Raw genomic sequence first — 22478 nt, 5'->3', positions numbered from 1 at the left:
TTTAGAGCCTACTTGTTTATATAAAAAAATGAATATTATAGTTAACAATATAAGCATGAAAATATAAGTATATGAGATTTGTTATACTTGATTAGTTTATTATTGAAAAATAATTTTGGAATATATGTAGCATAATGTGAGTTCGAAATTTCTTGGAGTTATCCATGCAAGTGTCTTCTTCATTGAGTAAAAATTGGACATGAATAGTAAGGATGACTCTTTCCCACAACGTTGCTACGATAAGAAAAACGTAAGTAGTTGCTAAATAAAATAAAAAAGTATAAACTTAAAATTTAATAAAAGAAAGTGCTTAAAAAGAATAATATTTTTAATTATAGTTAAAAAGGTATTTTAAATAAAAACTGTGGAGGATGACCAACATGAATATATGATGTGGCAAGGTTACAAGCATAGACTAATGCAAAAATAATTATAATCTATAAGTTAAATGCATGACTTGTTTAGGCCTTGTTTGGTTATTATTTAACCCACGTGGATTGCCGGGGATGGTCGTCCAAACCACGTGGTCCATTTCAGTCGGGATCTGTTCCCCATGGGTTTCTATTTGGTTGTTTGGTTTTGGCCGTGGCGTGGATATTCCCTGCTCAAACCACTTGGATCCACTTCCTTTCATGGGGCCTGCAAGAATCTCCTCCCACCAGTGGAACAAATCCACGACAAAAGGCAACAAGACGAGTGGGGATTGGTGACAGCAAGTGGTCAAGCTAATCCCTGCGAGGATTAGTTCCACTTGGGGATTGGTTCCCTTGTAACCAAACAAGGCCTTATGTGGCAGATTTTACATGGCTTAGTGGGAGGAAAGACTTAAATACTTTTCTTAGTGGGACGTTAAGGTGGATACTTTGCAGGTTAAGAAAATTGGGACCAACCTCTTAAGAATGTAAGATTTCAGTTTACTTTCGCATGTATTTCTTTGAGTTTTGTGTCGGTTTCAAAATATCACAATAAATTTTAAATGTTTCAACTTGCGTGGAAAATGAAATGGAACATTCAGAACACAGTGTGTGTGTGTTCGTTCTTACGATTATCTATGATTTCAAGCTTTGGTCGCTTATGTTTAAAGAACCTTTTGATAGAGTCGCAGCCTATCTCTTTTCACACGTTGGCGTGATCATGTAATTATGTTCCTTGTGTTGCCTTCGTGTAATATTCACATGTGGGAATCATTTTCTCCATATGACTTCTCAAAGAAAATTCAATATTTGGCTTGCTTTGGGTAGCTTTCGTAGTACACACAATAGCAAAAAAATCTGCTATTAAAGGGGAGTTGATATTGTCATCTCCATCTCCCACCAAGTTATCCTCCCATGTTCCCCTTTCCCATTTGGTTTTTTGTTGGTTTTTTGGTAACCCCACATCTCTACTATTTAAAAGGAGTTGATAGTTGTGTCTTCACCTCCCATCCATTTTTTTCTTCCACATTTTCCTTCCATTTTGGTTTCCTGTTAGTTTTTAGGTAACTCCAATATGTCGCACAAATCTCTACTATTAAGGGAGTTGGTGGCGCCGCCTCCATCTCATATCCGTTTTTTCTTCTCTCACGTTTCCCTCTCCTTTGTTTTTCTGTTGGTATTTTGGTAACCCTAATCAACGTCGCACAAAATAAAAACCAACATAAATATATAACCTTGGAATAATCTAAATCAAATCGATGATTTCCCAAAATCACGTCCTTCATTAACTCAATCAAATCAATCTTACTAACATCTCAACTAAATCAAAACTTTTCTTGCCTTTCTCTATCCATACTCTCATCAAATTAAATATTACCAAAATTGATGTAATGTACTCCCTCTGTACCTAAATACTTGTAGTTGGGGAGAATTAACTTAGTTCTCCCCAACTACAAGTAGTTAGGTACAGAACGAGTATATATGGTTAATGTCAAACCACTAGAGTAGGCGCTCATTGCAAGATGCAATCTAATATCCAAAACTAAATCTTGTACGGGAAAGTTGAGAGTGAGGGCAATTTGGAGAGAAAAGGTAAGAATATAGATGTTTCCAAGACCAAAGTAAATTACATGTTTAGTCCTCTTACTTGTTGGCTTGTAACACCATCGTTATAGTACTCACACAATGCTCCAAACAGCCGTGAAACACACGAATACGTAATAGGTATGGTTCTGCCTAGTAATGCATGTATGTGAAGCGTTGAGGCCATTGCCACATCAACATAAATTAAAATTGTATGCCCATATTAACATTATATGAGAGAGAAACAATACAAAAATTTAATTATGTGATGTAAGGGCAGCTTCAACTCCGGCCCCCAAAACGGCCATCGTAGCAATCTAACCGTGTCCCCTAAATGTTTTGCCTTTGATTGTTTTTATGTCCGGGAGCTCAAAATAATAGCATATAAAATCTTCCATGAGACGAAATATTCAATGCCGATGTAGTTCTAATTTAAATATTACAATCAAACTAAGTTTTCAAATAAAATAGTTTAAACTTAAATTTAACTCGCACATATGTTCTAGTTGTTCCCCTTAACCGTTGACATATGCTTAGTCAAATCTTCCTTGAGCTACTCATGAGTTGCTCGATGTCGAATTTGTTGATGCATTTGAACAAACTCATAAAACATGGCCAGACTCTGATGTGGAAGTTGGATAGGATCACCCAGACTCTCAAATTCTAGACCATTGATAGCAAATTCACCATCATCCTTCACATCATGGTGTGCATGATCACATAAAATTTCATCACCTCCCACAAGGTCTATGCATCCCATTGTTAGGAGGTCCACAAACAAGTGTAAACGGGCTTGGAGCAGTCCAAGTGGCCTCTCCAGATCCCTTTTATCTCCTTATTGTCTTTGGGAAAAGTGAGCTATTTTCTGACCAACTGGCTCAGAGATGATCTTGGCGAAGGTAGCCCACGGAGGATTGGTAATCCACAAGTATAGGGGATCGCAACAGTCTTCACGAATAGTATTACACCCTAATTTATTGATTCGGTGCAAGGGGAGTCAAAGAATATTTATTGATCTTAGCAGTTGAGTTGTCAATTCAACCACACCTGGGATATCTCTCTGCAACAAAAGTTTTAGTAGCACAGTAAAATAGAAGTAGTAGCAGTAAGAGTAACATCATCAGTTTTGTAGTGATTGTAACAATAGTAGCAACAATAGTAACTTAACAAGATTCAATATATGAAAAGCGTAGGCATGTGATCGGTGATGGATAATGATTTAGATGACATTGATCATGTAGTAGTTACATACTAGAGAGACACAAAACTAGCTCCAACTCATGAAGGTAATGTAGGCATGTATTTCGTATAAAGTCATACATGCTTATAATAGGAACTAGCATGACATATTTTTTCGTACCCTCACGTGGCAGCGGGCTCCATAAGGAAACTAAGGGATATTAGGGCCTCCTTTCTAACAGAGAACCGGAACAAAGCATTAACACACAGTGAATATATGAACTCCTCAAACTACGACAATCACTGGAAAGAATCCCAATTATTGTCACCTTGGGGTATGTGGATCATGACACGTAATAGGTGCATACAACTTGCAAGATAGGATGCAACACACTCTCATATTCATGGAAACATAAAAGGCTTAGATCTGAAATCATGGCACTCGGGCCCCAGTGACAAGCATTAAGCATATCAAAGTCGTATCCACATCAATCTCAAAACATATTGGATACTAGGGATCAAGCCCTATTAAAATAACTCGATTACATGATCAATCTCATCCAATCCCATCACCTTCCAGCAAGCCTAGAAAGGAATTACTCACCCCCATTGGTGAGTGTCATGATGGTGTTGATGGAGAAGGATTGGTGATGACGACGACAACGAATCCCCCTCTCCAGAGCCCCAAACGGGCTCTAGATCATCCCTCCCAAGGAACATAGGAGGTGGCGGCGGCTCCATCTCATCAAACGCGATGAAATCTTCTCTCCTATTTGTTTCTCCGGAATTAGAAATTTATAGGACTGGAATTAGGGTCGGAGGAGCCCTGAGGTGGCCCCAAGCCATTAGGGCATGGGCACGCCCTGTTGGCTTGGCACCAGCAGATGGCCCGCTCTGGTGGGTATTCGCTCCATTACTTTTTATATACTCCAAAAATAATCCACAAAAAGTTTTGACCAATTATTAGAACTTTTATCTCTGCCCAAAAACAACACTATGCAGTTCTGCTGAAAATAGCGTCAGTCCGGGTTAGTTTCATTTAAATCATGCAAATTAGAGTCCAAATCAAGAGTAAAAATGTTTGGAAAAGTAGATACATTTGGGACGTATCAAGGATACATACCATCAACCAAATAGTAGATCATAGTGTACTCATGCCCATTGATAGTACAGTTGCAAGGAGGAGCTTGCCCTTTACTTAACGTAGCAAACAATGGATACCACTCTCGCACAATGATTTCATCATGAGACCCAAGCATGCCAAAGAAAGCGTGCAAAATCCATGGATCATGTGATCCAACTGCTTCAAGAATAATGATGGGGTTCTTAACATGGCCCCGATTATTGCCCTTGTAGAGCCTTTCAGTAGTTCTTCCATCTCTAGTGCATGAAATAAAAAGATCAAAGATAGACTGGCTACCCTCTTGATTCGGACATTGCCAAGAGCCTCTCGGTGTCTCCGACATTTAATTCTCTCAAGTACCGAGGTCCAAACACCTCGACCACCACAGTAGCAAATTTGACCATGGCATCTTCGCAGGTGATCTCACACATCCGAAGGTACTCGTGCCACGAATCTGTGGTCGTGCCTTATGCAAGAATTTGCAATACAACCTTTCATTTCTAGTAAACAATCCAATCTTTTCTATGACATCCTTCTTTAAGACGAAATCGTTATCGTAGGACCGGACGCCATCAATAGGGCATTGAGGGCAAAGTAGCCGTCTACCAGCGTTAACTGCCCCCATGTCCTATTTCGATTCAGCACAGGATGATCCTTGTGTGATCCCTTGAAATTGAGAACATGCTCTTTCGCACGCTCCGCCACCACAAGAACCAGACACATCATCGTGTTTCATCCTCATAATCCTCCTCGTTGGATGTTTCATCGGATGATTCAACACAATGCTCGTACATGTACTCCATGCTTGAATTCATTGCTTTCAAGAAGGGTAGAAAAAAATTAGCACGAACATTCCACCAAACACTTGTCGGGTGTCATGACCCCCTTAAGGGTGGATGGTACCTGCACGGCGAATGGAGGAGAAGTGCGAACCAGCTGACCGACATCGCGAATGGGTGAAGCAGCCTAGATCTCATAGCTCGAGGAAAGGCTTGGTGGGCGGCCAGGTTGGTAGAGTGGTGGCATTAGTGAGGGACGAAGCGGGATCAAGAGAAATAGCGAAAAGATGGAGACGTGGGGTTCCGGATGGGGTTTTGGGTGGGTCGGGGGTGTGATAATCCTACGTGGCGGCGGTCGAGACACCCGCAAAGCTCCCCTAGTTTGTTTCCGTTTTACAGGAAAATGGACAAACGGACAAGTCCATGGACCTATGTGGGACAACAAAGAATGTCAAACTGCACCCGAAAGTAAGGTCCAAATGTATGCGGGCAGTTTGAGGATCCTCTTTGAAGATGTCCTAAGTTTGAACTTGGAATCTCAAATGACTAGTTTGCACTTGATCTAGCTAAATTTTATGTTTACATTAAGCTCGAAGTCTTGATAGAGCGACGCTATTCATCGCTTGCCTAGGCCGGCCTAGTAGCATATCAAACTAAGATTATTTTTTATGCCAACTTGAGTAGTGTACCATACCTCTTCAAGCAATTTTCTGCATGTGCATTTATAACTGTTTTATTAGTTTCGTCATGTTTTTTACATTTTATTTCATTTAAACCTAATATTTTATTTTCTCCTCTTGAATAAAAGTGACCAATGCAATTTAAAATTTTATATTTATTTATGTACGAGTCTTTATAAAAAGTTCAGTGTGTATTAAAAAATTCTAAAGTTATTGTTACATTTTAAAAAACACTTTGAATATTCATAAATACCTGGACAGTATTTATATAATGATGCAATTAGTAATATTTTTAATACATGTTAAATATTCTCCTAAACCACAATGAGCATTTGCCAAAATACACATTATCAACTTTTTCATAATTATGTATTTTTAAAATACAATGAAGATACGAAATAATTATGCGCGATTGTGGTTCTAGATGGACGAAGATACGTAAATTATTCTTACATTTGATTTTTTGTAAACCCACGTAAATTTTTGAAAATCATGTTTACCTCTTCAAGGTACCCAATAGTGAAAATAGAATAAAGATTTAAAATACACAGTATTGTGTGCTAATAAGTATTGTAACTTTTTTCCCTCAAATAAAGTATTGTAACTTTTATTACATTTTTTTAAATGGAAGGGAAACTAAAGTCCAAAATAAAAAAGATAAATAAACATGATTTTGAAAGAAACCCTGGTAGAAGACGAATGAGAAAGATAGCTTGAAGATTTGAATAGCAAGAAGAGGTGTGCTAAGCTATACGCCTTTATAGATCAGAATTATGCACTAAGACATTGCAGTAGGGTGCGTAGCTTGTTCATCAACTTACCTTGAGGTCTTAGTTTTGGATAATCCCAGGGTCAATTTTGTTTTGCTATATTACTTCACTTTCTTATGCTGACAAGTTGGACCCATAATTCTACTGTGCTGAGTTTGTAGTCTAGTACACGCATCCGTACTTCCGTAGTCTTCTTTTAGAACCCGTACTTCCGTAGTCGGGGCCGTATCTATTATGTAATCGTGTGTTTAAGGACTGCATTGGACCATTCTGCATGTACAAAGACCATTGTGTTACAACTTACAAGTCATTAAGTAATAAGTAGATGACTAAACATGTAATTTACCCCCAATATCGCATTGATTGATTGACATGATGGTTTAATACATCAAAGATAATACATATTGAATTAAATGAGTTGATTGTTAAGGTTTCAGGTCTCAAAGTGACTACTCGTCTTGAGTACACGCATTCATATTCAGGGCCATGTGTGTTATGTATTCGCGTGTTTAAAGACTGTATTGGAGCATTCTACGAGTACACAGATGATTGTGTTACATGCCAGCAAGTAGAAGAGCTAAACGTGCGGTTTACTCCCAATATCGACATGGATTGGTTGACATTATGGTTTAATACATCAAAGATAATACATATAGCAATTTTGAAAAACATGATTTTCAAGATTTCAGATCTCAAAGCGAATAGATGATGGATGAAAGCGCTTGATATCAAGTGCATGATAAAAAATCATTTTCAGAGTGAAAGCCACCGATATTAGTGGCCGAACTTCATAAGGGGCAACCCATGCCCGAGCCCGAGCCACTACTAGGGAAAAACTTATAGGTGGAGGACTGATGACCCACAAGTGTAGGGGATCTATCGTAGTCCTTTCGATAAGTAAGAGTGTCGAACCCAACGAGGAGCAGAAGGAACTCACAAGTGGTTTCCACCAAGGTATTCTCTACAACACTGAAATTATCGGTAACAGATAGTTGTGTGATAAGATAATTCGTAGCGAGTAGCAAGTAACAATAGTAACAAAGGTGCAGCAAGATGGCCCAATCCCTTTTGCAGCAAGGGACAAGCCTGGACGAACTCTTATATGAGGTAAAGCGCTCCTGAGGACACATAGGAATTTCTGTCAAGCTAGTTTTCATCATGTTCATATGATTCACGTTCGCTACTTTGATATTTTAATATGTTGGTGGACCGGTGCTTGGGTGCTGCCCTTACTTGGACAAACATCCCACTTATGATTAACCCCTCTTGCAAGCATCCACAACTACGAAAGAACAATTAATACAAAGTCTAACCATAGCATTAAACTAGTGGATCCAAATCAGCACCTGATACGTCCATTATGCATCATGTTTTCATGTTGATATTTATTGCTTCTTGGGCTGTTATTTCACTTCACGGTCCAATACTTATGCCTTTTCTCTCTTATTTTGCAAGGTTTACATGAAGAGGGAGAATGTCGGCAACTGGAATTCTGGCCTGAAAGTGGAGCAAAGTTGAGATACCTATTCTGCGCAACTCCAAACGCCGTAAAAATCAACGAGGATTTTTTTCGGATTTATAAAAATTACTGGGCCGAAGAAGCGCTAGAGGGGCGCCAGTAGGTGGCCACAAGCCTGCACGACGCGGCCACCCCCCCAGGCCGCGCCATGAGGGCTTGTGGGCAGCCTGCTGGCCCACCGGCCCCCCTCTTCTGCTATATGAAGGGTTTCGTCCGGAAAAAAAAATCAAGGAGGGGCTTTTTCGTGGATTCTCCACCGCCACGAGGCGGAACTTGAGCAGAACCAATCTAGAGCTCCGGCAGGACGATCCTGCCGGGGAAACTTCCCTCCCGGAGGGGGAAATCATCGCCATCGTCATCACCAACACTCCTCTCATCTGAGGGGACTCGTCACCATCAACATCTTCATCAGCACCATCTCATCTCCAAACCCTAGTTCATCACTTGTAACCAATCTCCGTCTCGCGACTCCGATTGGTACTTGTAAGGTTGCTAGTAGTGTTGATTACTCAGTCCAGTGGTCAAGTAGAGCTAAGTAATAGAGAGATTAAACTGATTCTGCAAAAGATTGTCAACAGGTCTAGAAAGGATTGGTCTAAGAAGCTTAATGATGCATTGTGGGCTTATAGAACTGCCTATAAGAATCCCATGGGCATGTCTCCGTACAAAATGGTGTACGGTAAAGCATGTCATTTACCTCTTGAGCTAGAGCACAAAGCTTATTGGGCAATCAAAGAGCTCAACTTTGATTTCAAACTTGCTGGTGAGAAGAGGTTATTTGATATTAGCTCAATTGATGAGTGGAGAACTCAGGCATATGAGAATGCCAAGCTGTTCAAAGAGAAGGTTAAGAGGTGGCATGATAAGAGGATACAAAAGCGTGAGTTCAATGTAGGTGATTATGTCTTGCTATATAACTCTCGTTTAAGATTCTTTGCAGGCAAGCTTCTCTCTAAATGGGAAGGTCCCTATGTTGTTGAGGAAGTATATCGTTCCGGTGTTATCAAGATCAACAACACAGAAGGTAATTGTCCGAGAGTGGTAAATGGGCAGAGAATCAAGCATTATATCTCAGGTACTCCCATAAATGTTGAAAGCAATATTATCAACACCATAACTCCGGAAGAATACCTAAGGGATATTTATCAACCTGTTTCAGACTCCGAAAACGAAGAGGTATGTGATTCGGTAAGAAAACAGAGTCCAAAAATTTTCTGGTAGGAAATTTTCTCCGTTTTGGAATATTTGAAAAAATACAAAAATTGGAAGTAGTCCGGAAAGTGCGCGAGGAGGCGACAAGCCTGCACGACGCGAGCCCACCCCCTGGTCGCGCCGTGAGGGCTTGTGGCCACCTCGTGCGCCTCCCGGACTCCGTTTTCGTGCGGGTTACTCCTTCTGGTCTGAAAAAAAATCATTATATATACTCCCGTTTGGTCTGACCCCTGCATCACGCACATTCCCTCTGTTTTTGTTTCGAGCCTATTTCTGTTGCATATCTAGATTGCTATGACTTCCCCAAAAGCTCCGAAGGACAAGATCTTCAAGAAGGTCATCAATCCCTACCTCACGGGAGTGCTGCAACACCCTCAATCTATCGAGATGCGTGAGGGGATGTTGCACATCCGTGATGTTGAGGGGCCTAAGAAGACCGGGAGCGTGGAGACGAGGCTCGAAGCAATGGAGCAACAAGTCTTCAAATGCCAAGGGATGGTGGAGCATGGACTCAATGCCAACCACATGATGATCACGGAGTTCACCAACAAGCACATGATTGATGCCAATGACATTGGGAAGCATCTCTCCAGGCTCTATGACCGGGTTGATCAACTCCAGGCCCAGATCTATGACCTGCAGAACCAAAACTGTGAGTATGAATATAGATTTAAATCAATACGGTTGGCTGCAGATTTGAGGATTCCGGAGACTCGTTCATCTTTCCATGATGGAGCACCTATGCCTTGGAAGACGGAGGATCAAACTCATGTTGCAACAACTCCACCTTCAGCACCAAAGGAAGACAACTGAGCATTGGTATGGGCAATCCCCTTGGCTTGTGCCAAGCTTGGGGGAGTTGGCCCGGTATCGTATCAGCATCACATCTTTTGCCTTTACCTTTGTTTTAGTTTTCCTTTTCTGTTTTCTCTTTCTCTAGTAGCTTAAAAGTCTTAGTGTTTTAGTCTTGAGTTTTTCTTTGTGTCACCCCTGATGTATTCGAGCTCGTGAGCCATATAATAAAGAGTGTCTCAGTTCAAGGGATTTGTCTCTTGCCATGATCAAAAGAGTGAGAATAGAACAAAAGCATGAAATATCATGTAATGATCTTATGGGAAGTGATGGCTTCACATATAAAAAGAATGAGAATTGAAACTTGTTGAGGGTAGGCAAACGTAGACCTTGGTCATGGTTGCAATTAATAGGAAGTGATAAAGAAGGAGAGGTTCACATATAAATATATCATCTCTGACACGATCCATGATTGTGAACACTCACTAAACTATTGCATGCCTAGAAGTAGATGTTGGACAAGGAAGACAACATAATGAATTGTGTTTTCTTGGCTCCAAACAATGTTATATGATTAGAGATCCCTTAGCATGTGACGATTGCTTCCACCTCACGTTAGCCAAACCTCCCGCACTAAGTAGAGATACTACTTGTGCATCCATAAACCATCAACCCAGTTTTGCCATGTGATTCCACCATACCTACCTATGGATTGAATAAGATCCCTCAAGTAAGTTGTCATCGGCGCAAGCAATAAAAATTTCTCTCTAATATGTATGATCTATTAGTGTGTGGAAAATAAGATTTGTACGAACCTGTGATGAGGAAGACATAAAAGCGACAGACTGCATAATAAAGTTCTTTATCACAGGATGCAATATAAAGTGACGTTCCTCCGCACTAAGAGGACACGCATCAAAACCTCAAAAGCGCATGACAACCTGTGCTTCCCTCTGTGAAGGGCCTATCTTGTACCTTTACTTTTTGCCCTTGAAAAAGTCATGGTGATCTTCACCAATTCCTTATTTCGCCTTTATCTTGGCTACCGTTATATGCTTGGGAAAGATCTATATTCATATGTCAACTTGGAGGTAAGTATTCATGAATTATTATTGTTGACATTACCCTTGAGGTAAGCAGTTGGGAGGCAAAACTGCAAGCCCCTATCTTTCTCTGTGTCCAGCTGAAACTTTGATCTCATGAGTACCACGCGAGTTGTAGCAATTGTAGAGAACGAAAGAATGATTGAGTATGTGGATTTGCTTTACAAGCTCTTATTTGACTATTTCTGATGTTGTGATAAATTGCAATTGCTTCAATGACTAAAGGCTATCGGTTGTTACTTCTCGGTAAGGTTCTTGATCCATGCTTTACTTTGTGAAGGAATTATCACTTTAGCATGAGAGATTATATGTTGGTATTGCTATTCTGATCATGATCATGATGCATGCATGTTTGTATCTTGTTTTGTCGACACCTCTCTCCCTAAACATGTGGACATATTTATTGAGCTAGGCTTTCGCTTGAGGACAAGCGAGGTCTAAGCTTGGGGGAGTTGATACGTCCATTATGCATCATGTTTTCATGTTGATATTTATCGCTTCTTGGGCTGTTACTTCACTTCACGGTACAATACTTATGCCTTTTCTCTCTTATTTTGCAAGGTTTACATGAAGAGGGAGAATGCCGGCAACTAGAATTCTGGCCTGAAAGTGGAGCAAAGTTGAGATACCTATTCTGCGCAACTCCAAACGCCGTAAAAATCAACGAGGATTTTTTTCCGGATTTATAAAAATTACTGGGCCGAAGAAGCGACACAGGGGCGCCAGCAGGTGGCCACAAGCCTGCACGATGCGGCCACCCCCCCAGGCCGCGCCATGAAGGCTTGTGGGCAGCCTGCTGGCCCACTGGCCCCCCTCTTCTGCTATATGAAGGGTTTCGTTCGGAGAAAATATCAAGGAGGAGCTTTTTCGTGGATTCGCCGCCGCCACGAGGCGGAACTTGAGCAGAACCAATCTAGAGCTCCGGTAGGACGATCCTACTGGGGAAACTTCCTTCCCGGAGGGGGAAATCGTCACCATCGTCATCACCAACGCTCCTCTCATCGGAGGGGACTCGTCACCATCAACATCTTCATCAGCACCATCTCATCTCCAAACCCTAGTTCATCACTTGTAACCAATCTCCGTCTCGCGACTCCGATTGGTACTTGTAAGGTTGCTAGTAGTGTTGATTACTCTTTGTAGTTGATGCTAGTTGGATTATTTGGTGGAAGAGTTTATGTTCAGATCCTTGATGCTACTCATTACCTCTCTGGTCATGAATATGATTATGCTTTGTGAGTAGTTACTTTTGTTCCTGAGGACATGGGATAAGTCATGCTAATAGTAGTCATGTGAATTTGGTATTCGTTCGATATTTTGATGTGTTGTATGTTGTTTTTCCTCTAGTGGTGTTATGTGAACGTCGACTACATAACACTTCACCATTATTTGGGCCTAGAGGAAGGCATTGGGAAGTAGTAAGTAGATGATGGGTTGCTAGAGTGAAAGAAGCTTAAACCCTAGTTTATGCATTGCTTCGTAAGGGGCTGATTTTGATCCACTAGTTTAATGCTATGGTTAGACTTTGTCTTAATTCTTCTTTCGTAGTTGCGGATGCTTGCGAGAGGGGTTAATCATAAGTGGGATGCTTGTCCAAGTAAGGGTAGTACCCAAGCGCTGGTCCACCCACATATCAAACTATCAAAGAAACGAACACGAATTATATGAACATGATGAAACTAGCATGACAGAAATTCCCGTGTGTCCTCGGGAGCGTTTTTCCTCCTATAAGACTTTGTCTAGGCTTGTCCCTTGCTACAAAAGGGATTGGGCCACTTTGCTGCACCGTTGCTACTTTTGTTACTTGTTGCTCGCTACGAATCATCTCACCACACTATCACTTGTTACCAATAATTTCAGTGCTTGCAGATATTTCCTTGCTAAAAACCAGTTGTCAGATCCTTCTGCTCCTCGTTGGGTTCGACACTCTTACTTATCGGAAGGACTACGATTGATCCCCTATACTTGTGGGTCATCAGCCCCTTACAAAGCAACGCATAAACTAGGGTTTAAGCTTCTGTCACTCTAGCAACCCATCATCTACTTATTACTTCCCAATGCCTTCCTTTAGGCCCAAACAATGGTGAAGTGTTATGTAGTCGACGTTCACATAACACCACTAGAGGAAAGACAACATACAACGCATCAAAATATCAAACGGATACCAAATTCGCATGACTACTTATAGCAAGACTTATGCCATATCCTCAGGAACAAAAGTGACTACTCACAAAGCATAATTATGTCCATGACAAGAGAGGTATTGAATAGCATTAAGGATCTAAACATATGATCTTCCACCGAGTAATCCAACTAGCATCAACTACAAAGAGTAATTAACACTACTAGCAACCTTACAAGTACCAATCGGAGCCGCGAGACGGAGATTGGTTACAAGAGATGAACTAGGGTTTGGAGATGAGATGGTGCTGATGAAGATGTTGATGGTTATGAGCCCCCTCCGATGAGAGGAGTGTTGGTTATGACGATGGCGACGATTTCCCCCTTTGGGAGGGAAGTTTCCCCGGCACGACGGCCCTGCCGGAGCTCTAGATTGGTTCTCCTCAAGTTCCACCTCGTGGCGGCGGCGATTCCTCCCGAAAGCCTCCTCCTGATTTTTTCTGGGACGAAACTCTCCTTATTGCAGAAGATGGGAGCCGGAGGGGCAACAGGGGGCCCACAAGCCACCCAGGCGCGACCTGGGGGGTAGGCCGCGCCTGGCAGGCTTGTGGCCTCCTCGTGGCTCCCCTCCGGTACTTCTTCTGCCCAGTATTTTTTATAAAATCCAAAATAATTCCTCGTTGATTTTCACAGATTTTGGAGTTGCGCAGAATAGGTATCTCAAACTTGCTCCTTTTTCAGACCAGAAATCCAGCTGTCGGCATTCTCCCTCTTCATGTAAACCTTATAAAATAAGAGAGAAAAGGCATAAGTATTGTACCGTAAAGTGTAATAACTGCCCACAAAGCGATAAATATCAACATAAAAGCATGATGCAAAATGGACGTATCAACTCCCCCAAGCTTAGACCTCGCTTGTCCTCAAGCGGAAGCCGAGATCAATAAATATGCCCACATGTTTAGAGATAGAGGTGTCGATAAAACAAAATACGGACATGCACAAAGTAAAGTATGGATCAAGAACCCTTTTGGGAATTAACAACCAATAGCCTTTAGTCATTGAAGAATTGCAATTTATCATAACATCGGAAAGAGTCAAATAAGAGGTTGTAAAGCAAATCCACATACTCAATCATCCTTTCGTCTTCTACAATTGCTAAAACTCACGTGGTACTCATGAGATCAAAGTTTTAGTTGGACACAGAGAAAGATAGGGGCTTATAGTTTCGCCTCCCAACTACTTACCTCAAGGGTAATTTCAACAATAATAATTCATGAATACTTACTTCCAAGTTGACATATGAATATAGATCTTTCCCTAGCACATGACGGTAGCCAAGATAATGGCGAAATAAGGAATTGGTGTTGATCACCATGACTCTTTTAAAGATAAAAAGTAAAGGTACAAGATAGGCCCTTCGCAGAGGGAAGCAGATGTTGTCATGCACTTTTGAGGTTTGGATGTGTGTGACCTCTTAGTGTGAAGGAACGTCACTTTATATTGCCTCCTATGATAAAGAACTTTATTATGCAGTCTGTCGCTTTTATGTCTTGTTCATGATAGGTTCGTACAAAGCTTATTTTCCACACACTAATAGATCATACATATTTAGGGAGCAATTTTTATTGCTTGCACCGATGACAACTTACTTGAGGGATCTTCTTCAATCCATAGGTAGGTATGATGGACTCTCATGGCAAAACTGGGTTGAAGGTTTATGGATGCACAAGTAGTATCTCTACTCAGTACAGAAGTTTTGGCTGAGATGAGGTGGAAGCAAGCGTCACATGCTAAGGGATCTCTAGTCATATAACATTGTTCGGAACCAAGCAAACATAATTCAATAGGTTGTATTCCTTGTCCAACATCTACTTCTAAGCATGTAATAGTTTAATGAGTGTTCACAATCATAGACGGTGTCAAAGATGATATATTTATATGTGAACCTCTCTTTCTTTATTACTTCTATTAATTGCAATAATGACCAAGGTCTACGTTTGTCCACCCACAACAAGTTTCAATCAACATTTTTTTTATATGTTAAGCCATCACTTCCCATAAGATCATTACATGATCTTTCATGTTTTTGTTCTTTATTATTCTTTTCTTTAGATCATGTCATGAAGCAAGGCCCTTAACACGATTACATTGGGGGTAACACAAAGCAAAACTGAAGCCTAGATCATACTAAGAACCTTATTTTACTAGAGAAAGATAAACCAAAAAGGATCGAACTAAGATAAAGGTAAAGGCAAAAGATGTGATGGTGATACGTGATACGTCTCCAACGTATCTATAATTTTTGATGGTTTCATGCTATTATCTTATCAAACTTTGGATGTTTTGTATGCCTTTTATATCTTTTTTGGGACTAACTTATTAACTCAGTGCCATGTGCAGTTCCTATTTTTTCCGTGTTTTGACCCTTTTCAAAGGAGGATTTTAAACGGAGTCCAAACGGAATAAAACTTCCAAAAAGATTTTTTCCGGAACAGAAGATACGCACAAAGCTTGGGAACAAAGGCAGAGAGTCCCTGGGGAGACCACAAGCCCCCATGGCGCGGCCAGGGGGGCCCGTGCCTCCCAGGCTTGTGGGCTCCCTGGGCCTCCCGTGCCCTAGCTCCTTCGCCTATAAATTCCCTAAAATCACTAAAAAAATCAGGAGATCAACGAAACTACTTTTCCGCCGCTGCAAGCATCTGTCTCCGCAAGATCCCATCTGGGGCACGTTCTGGTGCCTTGCCGGAGGGCAGATTCGGATACGGAGGGCTTCTTCATCAACACCATGACCTCTCCGATGATGCGTGAGTAGTTCACCATAGACCTACGGGTCCATAGCTAGTAGCTAGATGGCTTCTTCTCTCTCTTGGATCTTCAATACAAAGTTCACCATGATCTTCAAGGAGATCTATCCGATGTAATCTTCTTTTGCGGTGTGTTTGTCGAGATCCGATGAATTGTGGATTTATGATCAGTTTATCTATGAATCTTATTTGAGTTTCTTCTGATCTCTCTTATGCATGATTTCATATCCTTGTAATTCTCTTCGAGTTGTGGGTTTTGTTTGACCAACTTGATCGATGATTCTTGCAATGGGAGAAGTTCTTGGTTTTGGGTTCATACCGTGCGGTGACCTCACCCAATGACGGAAGGGGTAGCGAGGCACACATCGTGTTGTTGCCATCAAGGGTAAAAAGATGGGGTTTTCATCATTGGTTTGAGATTATCCCTCTACATCATGTCATCTTGCTTAAGGCGTTACTCCGTTCATCATGAACTCAATACACTAGATGCATGCTGGATAGCGGTTGATGTGTGGAGTAATAGTAGTAGATGCACAAAGTATCGGTCTACTTGTCTCGGACGTGATGCCTATATGTATGATCATTGCCTTAGATATCGTCATGACTTTGCGCGGTTCTATCAATTGCTCGACAGTAATTTGTTCACCCACCGTACTATTTGCTATTTTGAGAGAAGCCTCTAGTGAACACTATGGCCCCGAGGTCTAATTCACACCGTATTTTCAGCCTTACTCTTTTACTTCGTTGCACTTTCCGGCTTCAGATCTCACTTTGCAATCAATCTTAAAGGGATTGACAACCCCTTTATAGCGTTGGGTGCAAGCTCTTTTGTGTTTGCGCAGGTACTCTGGACTTGACGAGATTCTCCTACTGTATTGATACCTTGGTTCTCAAACTGAGGGAAATACTTACTGCTCCTGTGCTGCATGATCCTTTCCTGTTCAAGGGAAAAACTAACGCAAGCCAAGTCTCCATCAACGTGCCAATTTCTGGTGCTGTTGTTTGAGAAGTAGCAGAAGGATTTCTGGCGCCATTGCCAGGGAGGATCAAGTCAAGAACTCATCCAAGTAAGTGTCGCAAACTCATCTCTTGCATTTACTTTTTTCCCTCTCGTTTTCCTCTCCCCCACTTTTGAAAAACAAAAATTTACAAAAATATTTGCCTTATTCGTTTGCCTTTTTCGTTCGCCCTTTTCTCTCGCTTGCTTTCTGTTTGCTTGTGTGCTTGCTTGCTTGCTGAAGTCACCATGACTGAAAACACCAAACTTTGTGACTTCTCGAATATTAATAATAATTATTTTATTAGTACTCCGATTGCTCCCGCCACTAGTGCGGAGTCATATGAAATCAACGATGCTTTGTTGAATCTTGTTATGAAAGAGCAATTCTCCGGCCCTCCTAGTGAAGATGTCACATCCCATCTTAATACCTCCATTGAGATTTGTGATATGCAAAAGAAGAAAGATGTGGATAATGATGTGATTAAATTGAAGCTTTTTTCCTTTCTCGTTGCGAGATCGAGCAAAAACTTGGTTTTCGTCTTTGCCCAAAAATAGTATTGATTCTTGGAACAAGTGCAAATATGCTTATATATCAAAGTATTTTCCGCCGTAATGATATCATGAATTTTGAGCAACTTGATCATGAATATGTTGCACAATCTTGGGAGAGAATGAAATTGATGATTAGAAATTGTCCCGCTCATGGCTTGAGTCTTTGGATGATTATACAAATCTTTTACGCTGGCTTGAATTTTGCTTCTAGAAATATCTTGGACTCCGCCTCAGGTAGAACGTTCATGGAAATCACGTTAGGAGAAGCCATAAAACTCCTAGACAATATCATGACGAACTACTCTCAGTGGCACACTGAAAGGTCACCTACTAGTAAGAAGGTACATGCTATAGAAGAAATTAACTCGTTAAGTGCTAAGATGGATGAGTTAATGAATTTGGTTGGTAGTAGAAGTGCTCCTTTAGATCCTAATGATATGCCCTTGTCTTCCTTGATTGAGAGCAGCAACGCTAGCTTGGACGTTAATTTTGTTGGTAGGAATAATTTTGGCAACAACAATGCTTTTAGAGGAAACTATGTTCCTAGGCCTTTTCCTAGTAACCCCTCTAATAACTTTGGCAACTCCTACAACAATACTCATGGAAATTACAATAGATTACCCTCTGATCTAGAGAGTAACATCAAAGAGTTTATCAACTCACAAAAGATTTTCAATGCGTCCATAGAGGAAAAACTACTCAAAATTGACGATTTGGCTACGAGCGTTGATAGAATGTCTAGTGATATTGATGCTTTGAAAGTTAGATGTGCTCCTCCCGAGATCAATATGGATGAAACTTTGAAAGCTATGCGTGTTTCGATGAATGAGAGCAAAGAAAGAACCGCCCAAATTCGTGCTAGACATGAATGGCTTAAAAGGGCGTGTTCTCGTGATAAGAATCACGAAGATCTTAAAGTGCTTGGTGTGACTCCCATTGATCTTAATGATTCGGAGTTCATCTATCTTGATGCTAAAAGCATTGAAAGTGGAGTAGAAGATATTAAAACTTTGAGTAGTAATGAAATTACTACTTTGGATTTCAAGGAATTCAATTATGATAGTTGCTCCTTGATTGAATGCATTTCCTTGATGCAATCCATGCTAAACTCTCCACACGCTTATAGCCAAAACAAGGCCTTTACCGATCATATCATCGAAGCTATGATAAAATCTCTTGAAGAGAAACCTGAATTGGAAGTTTCTATCCCTAGAAAGCTTCATGATGAGTGGAAACCTACTATCAAAATCAAAATCAAAAACTATGAATGCAATGCTTTGTGTGATTTGGGTGCTAGTGTTTCCGCGATTCCAAAGTCTTTATGTGATGTTCTGGGTTTTAATGAGATTGAGGAGTGTTCTCTTAATTTGCATCTTGCGGATTCTACTATCAAGAAACCCATGGGAAGGATCAATGATGTTCTTATTATTGAAAATAGGAACTACGTACCCGTGGATTTCATTGTGCTTGACATTGATTAGAATCCTACATGCCCTATCATTCTTGGTAGACCTTTCCTAAGGACTATCGATGCTATCATCGATATGAAGGAAGGGAATATTAGATTTCAATTTCCTTTAAAGAAGGGCATGGAGAATTTTCCTAGAAAGAAAATAAGATTGCCTTATGAATCTATGATGAGGGCTACTTATGGTTTGAGCACCAAAGACGACTATACGTGATTCTATCGCTTTATGCCTAGCTAAGGGCGTTAAACAATAACGCTTGTTGGGAGGCAACCCAATGAATTTATCTTTTTCTTTCTGTTTTGTTGCGTCCACGCCGTCATAATTCTGTTATGATAGTGTCTTTTGTGTTTCTTTTTGTGTTTGAGCCAAGCAAAACCTTTATGACTAGTCTTGGTGATGGTTCATTGATCCTGCTGGAAAAAGATAGAAACTTTTCGCTCATGAGATTATTTTTCATTTTTATTCAGAAAGGGATTTTGAGTTGATTATTTTTGCTGCTGGTTGATATGCATTTTTCCTAGGCAGTCGTAAGTTTTCAGAAATTTTGAGGTACCACAAGTATACGAAGTATACAGATTGCTACAGACAGGTTTGTTTTTGACAGATACTGTTTTTGTTGAGTTGGTTGCTTGTTTAGATGAAACTATGGATTATCGGGGGGTACTAGCCATGGAAAAGTGAGAATACAATAATCTAACACCAATATAAATAGAAATCAAGATTGCCACAATACCTACAGAGGTGGTAGTTTGTTTTCTTGTGCTAATTACGAGTTTCTGTTTAAGTTTTGTGTTGTGAAGTTTTCAAGTTTTGGGTGATATTCTCATGGACAAAGAGATAAAGAGTGGAAAGAGCTCAAGCTTGGGGATTCCCAAGGCATCCCAAGCCAAATTCAAGGACACCAAAAAGCCTAAGCTTGGGGATGCCCCGGGAAGGCATCCCCTCTTTCGTCTTCAATCCATCGGTAACATTACTTGGAGCTATATTTTTATTCACCAAATGATATGTGTTTTGCTTGGAGTGTCTTGTATCATAGGAGTCTTTTCTTTTTGTTGTGTCACAATCATCCTTGCTGCACACCTTTTGAGAGAGACATGCACTCATCGTGAATTTGCTAGAATGCTCATCGTGCTTCACTTATATCTTTTGAGCTAGATAATTTTGCTCTATGTGCTTCACTTAGGTCTTTTAGAGCACTGCAATGCGTGACTTCGTAGTTGGTTTGAGCTATGAAAGTAGTCCCAAAGGTGATAAGTACCCAAAGATGATACAAAAACCTCCATCTTCATGTGCATTGAGTAGAAACAGAAGTTTTGATTCCTCTCAATTAGTTTTGAGACGTGGATTGGTAATATTAAGAGTTATGTTAGTAGGGTGTTGTGAATCTAAAAATACTTGTGTTGAACTTAGTGATTCCCGTAACATTCACGTATGGTGAACCGCTATGTTAGGAAGTCGGAGCATAATTGATCTATTGATTGTCATCCGTTGTGTTGCGGTCGGGATCACGCGTTGGTTAAAAGCTACCAACTCTTCCCCTAGGAGTATGCGTTTAGAACTTTGTTTTGATTACTAATAAAAACTTTCACAAGAAGCATGTGAGTTCTTCATTACTAATGTGAGTCCATGGTATAGATGCACTTTCACCTTCCACCCTTGCTAGCCTCTCTAGTACCACGCAACTTTCGCCGGTGCACAAACCCACCATATGCCTTCCTCAAAACAGCCACCATACCTACCTAATATGGCATTTTCATAGCCATTCCGAGATATATTGCCATGCAACTCCCACCGTTCCGTCTCATGACTTGTGCCGTCACTCTCATATTGCCTTTGCATGATCATATCCCGGTACACTGCCGAAGGCATTTCCTTATAGAGTCGTCATCATTCTAAGCTTTGAGCTGTGAGTAAATAAAAGTGTGATGATCATCCTTATTAGAGCATTGTCCCATGTGAGGAAATAAAAAAGAGAGGCCAAAGTTGGCCACATAAAAAGAAGAAGAGGCCAACAAGCCCAAATAAAAAAAAGAGAAAAAGAGAGAAGGGACAATGCTACTATCTTTTTCCACACTTGTGCTTCATAATAGCACCATGTTCTTCATGATTGAGAGCCCCTTATTTTGTCACCACCATATACTAGTGGGAATCTTTATTATATAACTTGGCTTGTATATTCCAATGATGGGCTTCCTCAAATTGCCCTAGGTCTTCGTGAGCAAGCAAGTTGGATGCACACCCTCTAGTTCTCCTTTTGAGCTTTCACATACTTATAGCTCTCGTGCATCCTTTGTATGGCAATCCCTACTCATTCACATTGATATCTATTAATGGGCATCTCCATAACCCTTTGATATGCCGAGTCAATGTGACCATCTCCGCCTTTTTTTGTCTCACAACCACCACCACACTCTATTCCACCTATAGTGCTATATCCATGGCTCACGCTCATGTATTGCGTGATAGTTGAAAAAGGTTTGAGAAAGTAAGAGTGCGAAAACAATTACTTGGCCAATGCCGGGGTTGTGCATGATTTAAATTAGTTGTGTGGGGATGATGGAGCATAGCCATACTATATGATTTTGTAGGGATGACTTTCTTTGGCCTTGTTATTTCGAAAGTTCATGATTACCGTGCTAGTTTGCTAGAAGTATTATTGTTTTCATGTCAATAGAAAACTATTGTTTTGAATCTCACGGATCTAAACATTCATGTCACATGAAAGAAGTTACAAAGGACAACTATGCTAGGTAGCATTCCACATGGAGATCTATCCGATGTAATCTTCTTTTGCGATGTATTTGTGGAGATCCGACGAATTGTGGATTTATGATCAGATTACCTATGAATCTTATTTGAGTTTCTTCTGATCTATCTTATGCATGATTTCATATCCTTGTAATTCTCTTCAAGTTGTGGGTTTTGTTTGGCCAACTTGATCTATGATTCTTGCAATGGGAGAAGTGCTTGGTTTTGGGTTCATACCGTGTGGTGACCTCACCCAGTGACAGAAGGGGTAGCGAGGCACGCATCGTGTTGTTGCCATCAAGGGTAAAAAGATGGGGTTTTCATCATTGGTTTGAGTTTATCCCTCTACATCATGTCATCTTGCTTAAGGCGTTACTCTGTTCGTCATGAACTCAATACACTAGATGCATGTTGGATAGTGGTCGATGTGTGGAGTAATAGTAGTAGATGCAGAAAGTATAGGTCTACTTGTCTCGGACGTGATGCCTATATGTATGATCATTGCCTTAGATATCTTCATGACTTTGCGTGGTTCTATCAATTGCTCGACAGTAATTTGTTCACCCACCGTACTATTTGCTATTTTGAGAGAAGCCTCTAGTGAACATTAGCTATGGCCCCCGGGTCTAC

The sequence above is a fragment of the Hordeum vulgare genome, chromosome 2H, assembly GCF_904849725.1.
Source record: "Hordeum vulgare subsp. vulgare chromosome 2H, MorexV3_pseudomolecules_assembly, whole genome shotgun sequence".
In the NCBI taxonomy this organism is placed as follows: Eukaryota; Viridiplantae; Streptophyta; class Magnoliopsida; order Poales; family Poaceae; genus Hordeum; species Hordeum vulgare.
The sequence above is the reverse complement of the archived record's forward strand: the minus strand, read 5'-3'. Positions refer to the sequence as shown.